The following is a 7,398-nucleotide window of genomic DNA, read 5'->3' as shown; positions in this document are numbered from 1 at the left end:
CCTTTCCGGTCCATTGTGACACCTGACAGTCACACCTACTACTGGCTAAAGGATCAGGCCCAAACAGCAACCCTGGGAGGAAAATGATCCAAGATGGCCCACGGTATGTGACTCAGGGTACAACAAATCCAGGGCATCCCACAGTTGGCGCCCATGCAAATGTTCTCTCGGACTGTATCTGATTAATGGGGTCACCCAATATCTAGCGACATTGTCACTCGAAGCAGCAGACATGAACTTCTTTATTGAATATATGCATGACACATTAGAAGCTGCGTGGACCGGAGTGGTCGTCAGATGCTGCATGCCTTAGTGAACACAAAAGTTCCGCAAAGTCCTATGTCACAAATTTCTGATCGTTGTCAGATAACAGGATCCTGGCGGATCACTCAGTGGCAAAAATAACTGACTACACATGAATCATGCCAGTTGGTGACATGGAGGCTGCTTGGCTACATACGAGAAATTGAACAATGCATTACCCAGCAGCAATCATTTACTGCCCAGTGAAGTTGACGTACACACTGTCGAAGGGGTGCTCTGGGAATTTCCAAGGAAAGAACTGGTGTGGTGATGCATCCTGATTCTGTGCACAAGCCACACCAGAATGCACGAGATGTTCAATGTCACGATCGATCACTAGCCAGTAGATGTGACATCTCACCAATGCCTTCATAGGAGTCATACCCCAGTGCGAAACATGTAACGTCAGGAGTATGTGAGGACAGAGTGATGGGGAAACGATTATACGATAGCAGTGCTCCTCCCTGCCAATCATGAGAATCCCCTGCACAACGTTTGAACTGATCATGTACGAGGAAAATCGTATGCCATTCTTGATCTGAACACAAAGAGCCGCACTCCATCCACCCGAAATGGACCGCCAAAACGACATGCTAGAAATATTTGTTGGTGACATGGAGGTCATGACTTCGTGTATTATGAATGGAAAGTCCAAGAGACTTTGTAATAAGGTATCATTCATGGTACATCAGCATTGGCATGCTGAACAGTGAAGTAATAATGAATCTCATAATAATAGTTACTGAAACGGAGGACCCACTGCTGCTGCACTAGGCAGTCCTATCTGGCAGCTTGTAACTAGGGCCAAATAAGGAAACCAACAGCTTGTGCTTAGTCATGAGGAGGAACCTCACCTCATACAGGAAGACGTGAAACTGTTTAACCCCAAAAATAATAGTTAGTGGCTCCGTTGCGACCTATCAACAACTACGCTGTACAGCAGAAAGTGTCTTAAGTATAAGTAGTGGGATCTTTGGTGCTGCCCATAAGCGAATGGGACAGTATGGCACCAATGTCTGGGATGTGTCATAAGTCAGAGTCAAACGACTACCACCAGTAAAGGAAGCCAGACAGGGAGCAGAGCACAAACGCTGCCTGAGAGAAAAGCCCATTGACAATCCACAGACAGACAATTGTAAAGCACTTATCGTGGGCTGATTAAGAGCCTTTCAGATGAGGGGGGGGGGGGGAGGGCCGGAGGATGAAGTGGTCATAATATGCAATCTTAACAAAAAAGATTGGAGTTCCTTCAGGTACGTGGGCACCAGTAGGTTGACATTGGCCTTCGTGTGGTCAATGGTGGAGCAAGACCATATTTACGTAGCACGTAACGCAAAAAATACACCTTCTGGGAGAAAAAGCAGCACTGCTGTTACTTATATTCGAGGAGATACTGGAAAATCGACTAAGGAATTTGTAAATGTAGCTTCTGCGTGGGGCCCATGATCCACATGTCATCAGGGTAATAGATGCAGGAAGGACAGTCCTGAATCACTTACTCCAAATACCGGTGGTAAATTAGCGACAGAGACAGGATTGCACATGTAAGTACTGTGCAAGTTAGTGCTGGATAAACGCTGGTCCACTGACAACTTTGCTAACAACTCTGCCTGGCTCGGGTTGGGATAGGAATCTACAACACACTGCGCGTTGACCGTTTGTTGAGCTTCTGAAACACCACCAAAGGCATGTGCCACTGACTTGAAGAAATAGCAGAAACCACGTTCTGATCCTTGCAACGTTCAGCTCAGTTTCTACCTTGTCGCGCATGGTGAAGAGCGTTGGGCAGGGACGACAAATTTTGGGTACCAACGCTGGCTCTAGAGAAACATTTTCCTGCAAATCATCTGCTTAATCCAGGGTATTCTCAAGCAGGAGTCCCAAGCGTGAAAACAATATATATTTTTAAGGCTCACAGGCCATTTGACCATCTTCTTCTGTATAAATGGACAAACAGCGCCCGAACTCTTACGGGAATCGGCGGTAAAGCCGCGACTAATGATGGACAGGGGCACTATGAATATAGTGCGGGACAATAAGTTGGCAATGTGGGTCTCACGGGAGGCGTGCCAGAGGTAAGTCCCTGCAGTCGCACTATCCTCTGCGTCCTCGGTGGCTCAGGTGAATAGAGCGTCTGCCGTGTAAGCAGAAGATCCCGGGTTCGAGTCCCGGTCGGGGCTCACATTTTCAACTGTCCCCGTTGCCTTATATCAACACCTGTATGCAGATAGGGGTATTCATTTAATTGAAAAGGAATTGTCTGGGACACTAAACACATTTCATGAACGTTCTGGGAACTAGAAACAGAAAACACTTTGAGTCTAAAGATATTCTGGGCCCACTGTGAATTGACCACTAACAAGGCAAGTAGAGTGGGAGAGTTGGCCCCAATATGGATTGCTGTGTTTACTATAAGACTTAACCTGATGGAGGATCTGTTGCAACTCTGGGACCAAAAGAACCTGTTCATATCTAAGTCAGTTAGACTGACAATCGTTCCCGTGCCTACCTGAAATTTGACCAGCCACCCATTCACTACCGACATGAGCAAAATACGTCGGGGCGGTAGGTGTGGGCCGTCAGAGACAACCCAAGTGGTCTCTGAAAACCCCATGACATCTGATAACTGACTTCCCGCTCGCCAACTGTCACAAACAGTTGCCAACGACCTTTTCGTCGGCATACATGGTCTCTACATGGCCTTCAGGTGAGGGCAGTGGTGGCTAACAAGAAGCAGTTGACTATTAGGGTAAGACTGCTAGCGTACCCAGCTAGAGGAAGGAGAACGAAGCCGAGGGCCTGAGAAACGTCGCTGGCTGGAATTATGCCACGAGCGGCACGAAGCCACCAAGCTCGCCATGAGCGAGAACGGGCAGCACCGCCATGCCACAGCACCGTTATCGTCAATGAGAGTACCACAGGACAACTCGGCAGAAGGGATATTCCGCAGGTACCGGGGACTGTTAATCATGCACACCCTATTGAGACCATTATCAGAAAAGACGTTCTTTGACGCCGTCATAAACTCGTTCGATATCGCAATTTGGACAGCGTCGGCTAAAGGAGGCCGGACAAGGTGAACGCCCTATTCTGCACCTCATGATCAGGAACTTACCTGGTAATCACGTCATGAATCCTGAAGTCTGCACGAAAGGTAGCCTGTGTGGAACACTCAAAACGATACTTGTACGAGAGGCCCTGCAAATCGGCGTTCCAGGCCACTTATGACTGCCCAGGGCGCTTGTGGTACTGTTTGAACCACAACTGTGCCATCATCAAGTACGTTTTATGTCCCAAATACTGCATAAGCAACACAAAAAGCTCATCAAAAGTAAGTTTCTCAGGCTCAGAGAAGGGCTTAAATTTTTGCTGGACGTCAACAAGACAGCCTTATCAACTGAACTGAAGATAATACATCTTACCTGGCAATGGAGCAAGAACCGGTGCAGATAACTCTCCGATCTTTCCGTCGACTCATCAAAACTGGCAAAAAGTGTCGGGGGTGGCGAGAGTAGTGCAGAAAACTGAAGGCTGGACACCTGGCCCCATGCAGGCGAGGAAGGGCACAAATCGCGTCCGTATTTAGCCTTATCAGCTCCTGAATCTACTCCTGTTCCTGCTGCTGCTGCTGCAACTGGCACTGCTCCTTGTGTAGACGCAACTGTACCTGTCAGCATTGCTGAAATCTTAGGACCGTGGTAGGCAAGTGAACACTAGGAAAAGCAAGAAGAAAAAACAAGATACTTCTGAGCAGTTTGTTCTGAGAGGTGTGTTACGAATGTGGCAGTACATCGTGAGTTACTCGACTTTGAACTTGGAATTGATTCCAAGAGCAAAAGTCGCTGATTACGATGACCATAAGGGTTTGACGATGGATAATGTCACCTCTTCAGAGCCATGGGAGGCGATGGACGGCCTGCTACGAGTCATATCGGCAGTGATTTCAACGGCAGGCATAACGAAAATGTGTCTATCAGTACTGTACGTCCGCAGCTGGTGGTCGTGCAGTAGCGTTCTCGCTTCCCACGTCCGGGTTCCCGGGTTCGATTCCCGGCGAGGTAGGGATTTTCTCTACCTCGTGATGACTGGGTGTTGTGTGATGCCCTTAGGTTAGTTAGGTTTAAGTAGTTCTAAGTTCTAGGGAACTGATGACCATAGATGTTAAGTCCCATAGTGCTCAGAACCATTTGAACCATTCAAAGTAATACAGCTAACGATGGAGGTAATTGTCAGAAATGCCTACTGGAGAGAACAGTAAATGTGACGGGATGCAATCATTCTATTTCCAGATCGACGTAAAGATGCTAGTGCTTTGCTGACAAATTAATTGAGACGAATTTCACATTAAGAGGATTATTTAAACTACTCCGCTCAGTGCTCGTTCATTGTCCCTAACACTTGTCAAACGGGTGCTGACAACCACCTCCTGATATCATCTTCAGAAATCCCTCTGTCCACGCAAAATGGCAAAGTATCCGTTCTGAGAAGGTTAAATGATGATTTGGAAGTATGAACTTATCTTGTTGTCTGTGGTCGCGTAATACTATTGGAGGGGTGTGTATTATCCTAATAAAAGCTCCAAGGCGACAGATGCATATAGACGGGTATCCAGCCAAGACTTTTAGACCGTATTTTATACATTGTCCTAACTACACCATACGGAGGCGTTACGATTGACTGGACCAATTTATAGCAGTGGAAGAAAAATATCATATACATCTGATATAACATGGATTCTTTGATCTTTCGCTGTTTACTGGGCTGACACACAGTTTCACTATAGCATATAAGAAACATATAAATATTTGTTTTAAGTCTCCCATTTCTTAACTGGTGAAGGTATCGGAACATATATTTTATAAGTTTCTTCCAAGTTTTTAAAGAAAGCCCGTCTGCAGTAAGCCTAAAAAGAAAAAGAGAGAGGAATTCAAAGGCAAGGTACTAACACGTTCGAAAGAGTCACACAAAACTTAACAACCTTAAAACGTTGCCAGGGTAAACTGTTCTATAGATCTTGCACAGTTACATTATTCTGTAATGTGCAGGAAGCCAACAACGACGAAATTAGCTGTGATCTCCCAGGTCCTATCGGCGCGACTGATTAATAGTGATCTTCCGGGTGTTCAGACGATTTGTTATTTCTGTTTACTGCACAACATTTCCCCGACCGACCTATCCATCTTCTTCCGGTGCTACGAGTTTTGCTGTTGTGTGTACTAGCCGCCTTGACTTCAACAAATCTGCGAAGTATTTTTGGACTCACCCCGATATTTAAAGCCGAGTTCACTTCTCGACGTCCACTACGCCATTTCCCACTCTTTTGTGTTTCAGATCTCGAACTGGTGTGTTGTGAAACGCACCTTCTCTCAGCGTTTTTCAGTTCTGGTGGATGTGACGGCCGACCAGATATTAATCAACAGAGTGCCGGACTTCAAGCATTATTTAAATTGAAACCGCCGTCACTGTCCTTAATTATGCTGTCCCAGAAACCGCGATACTGATCACATCGTATTTAATTTCATGTTTGTATTCGAGGCAGTGCTCGGCGACAGCTCATATGCTTACATAAAACAGATGAAATGGATTCGCATTTGTGAATATGAACAACCGGCAGCGGTATAATGGTGACAATAAAAATTTATGCCGGACCGGGACTTTAACCTGAACTTCCCCCTTATCGCGGGCGGCTGCCTTACCTTTAGACTATCCGAGCATACTTCACAGCAGACCCCCTACTTTCATTTTTCGTCAGCCACGTGTCTACAACCGGCACTCGTACAGTAATTACTTTTTCTCAACTACTAGCAATAACGTGATATAGGTTAAAGGTTCCTCACATACTCCATCCACTACACACGTATGTTGTGTTCCGTCCCGCACATCTCTGATGATAATAGTGAGAATTATATGTAACAAATGCTAAATAGCTCGAGAAAGTGTCTTCTCCAAGTCATAGACAGTACCTGCAGTAGTCCAGATATTGCTTCATTACTCTCTTCGAAACAGCACGTTATTATTATTATTATTATTATTATTACTGTTAGTGTCTATGGTCAGGCACAAAGCGATAACAGCCTGAAATCTTCCTATTTCTGAACCAGTTCAGGTGTAAGGAGTGGAACGATCAAGTGATTTACGAACGTAAGTGTAGTTCACACATTTAAAACTGGTTGATTTTAAATGGGGTTGCATTGTCAAGGTCAAGCCAGTACCGCACTGGAGAGGAGAAATGGCAGGGGAAGCGTGTTTTGCAACTACTGTCTACCCTCTCTCTGGATGGTCAGCTTTCTTCTCTGAGAAGGAGTTGTGAATAGCATTTGAGGCGCCCCACGAATTCTTTAGATATTCATTCTAACACGCACGCACACACACACATACACACACACACACACACACACACACACACACACACACACATACACACACACACAAACTAGATGTCATTTCTCTTTCATCATGTTGTTGTTGTTGTTGTTGTGGTCTTCAGTCCTGAGACTGGTTTGATGCAGCTCTCCATGCTAATCTATCCTGTGCAAGCTTCTTCATCTCCCAGTACCTACTGCAACCTACATCCTTCTGAATCTACTTAGTGTATTCATCTCTTGGTCTCCCTCTACGATTTTTACCCTCCAATACTAAATTAGCGATCCCTTCATGCCTCAGAACATGTCCTACCAACCGATCCCGATCCCTTCTCCTGGTCAAGTTGTGCCACAAACTTCTCTCCTCCCCAATCCTATTCAATACATCCTCATGAGTAATGCGATCTACCCATCTAATCTTCAGCATTCTTCTGTAGCACCACATTTCGAAAGCTTCTATTCTCTTCTTGTCCAAACTAGTTATCGTCCATGTTTCACTTCCATACGTGGCTACACTCCACTTCCAGAAAAGACTTCCTGACACTTAAATCTATACAAGATGTTAACAAATTTCTCTTCTTCAGAAACGCTTTCCTTGCCATTGCCAGTCTACATTTTATATCCTCTCTACTTCTACCATCATCGGTTATTTTGTTTCCCAAATAGGAATACCCATTTACTACTTTAAGCGTCTCATTTCCTAATCTAATTCCCTCAGCATCACCCAAATTAA

The 7,398-nt window shown here is 45.3% G+C and overlaps 1 non-coding gene across 1 annotated transcript; it reads left to right on the top strand.

The window, feature by feature from the left end:
• The first annotated feature begins 2,409 nt into the window (after positions 1 to 2,409).
• Positions 2,410 to 2,483, top strand: Trnat-ugu (transfer RNA threonine (anticodon UGU)). The gene has a single exon. It is a non-coding gene; the product is annotated as a tRNA-Thr (tRNA).
• The last annotated feature ends 4,915 nt before the right edge of the window (positions 2,484 to 7,398 follow it).

The sequence above is a fragment of the Schistocerca gregaria genome, chromosome 2, assembly GCF_023897955.1.
Source record: "Schistocerca gregaria isolate iqSchGreg1 chromosome 2, iqSchGreg1.2, whole genome shotgun sequence".
In the NCBI taxonomy this organism is placed as follows: domain Eukaryota; kingdom Metazoa; phylum Arthropoda; class Insecta; order Orthoptera; family Acrididae; genus Schistocerca; species Schistocerca gregaria.
This window is presented reverse-complemented; position numbering and strand designations above follow the sequence as displayed.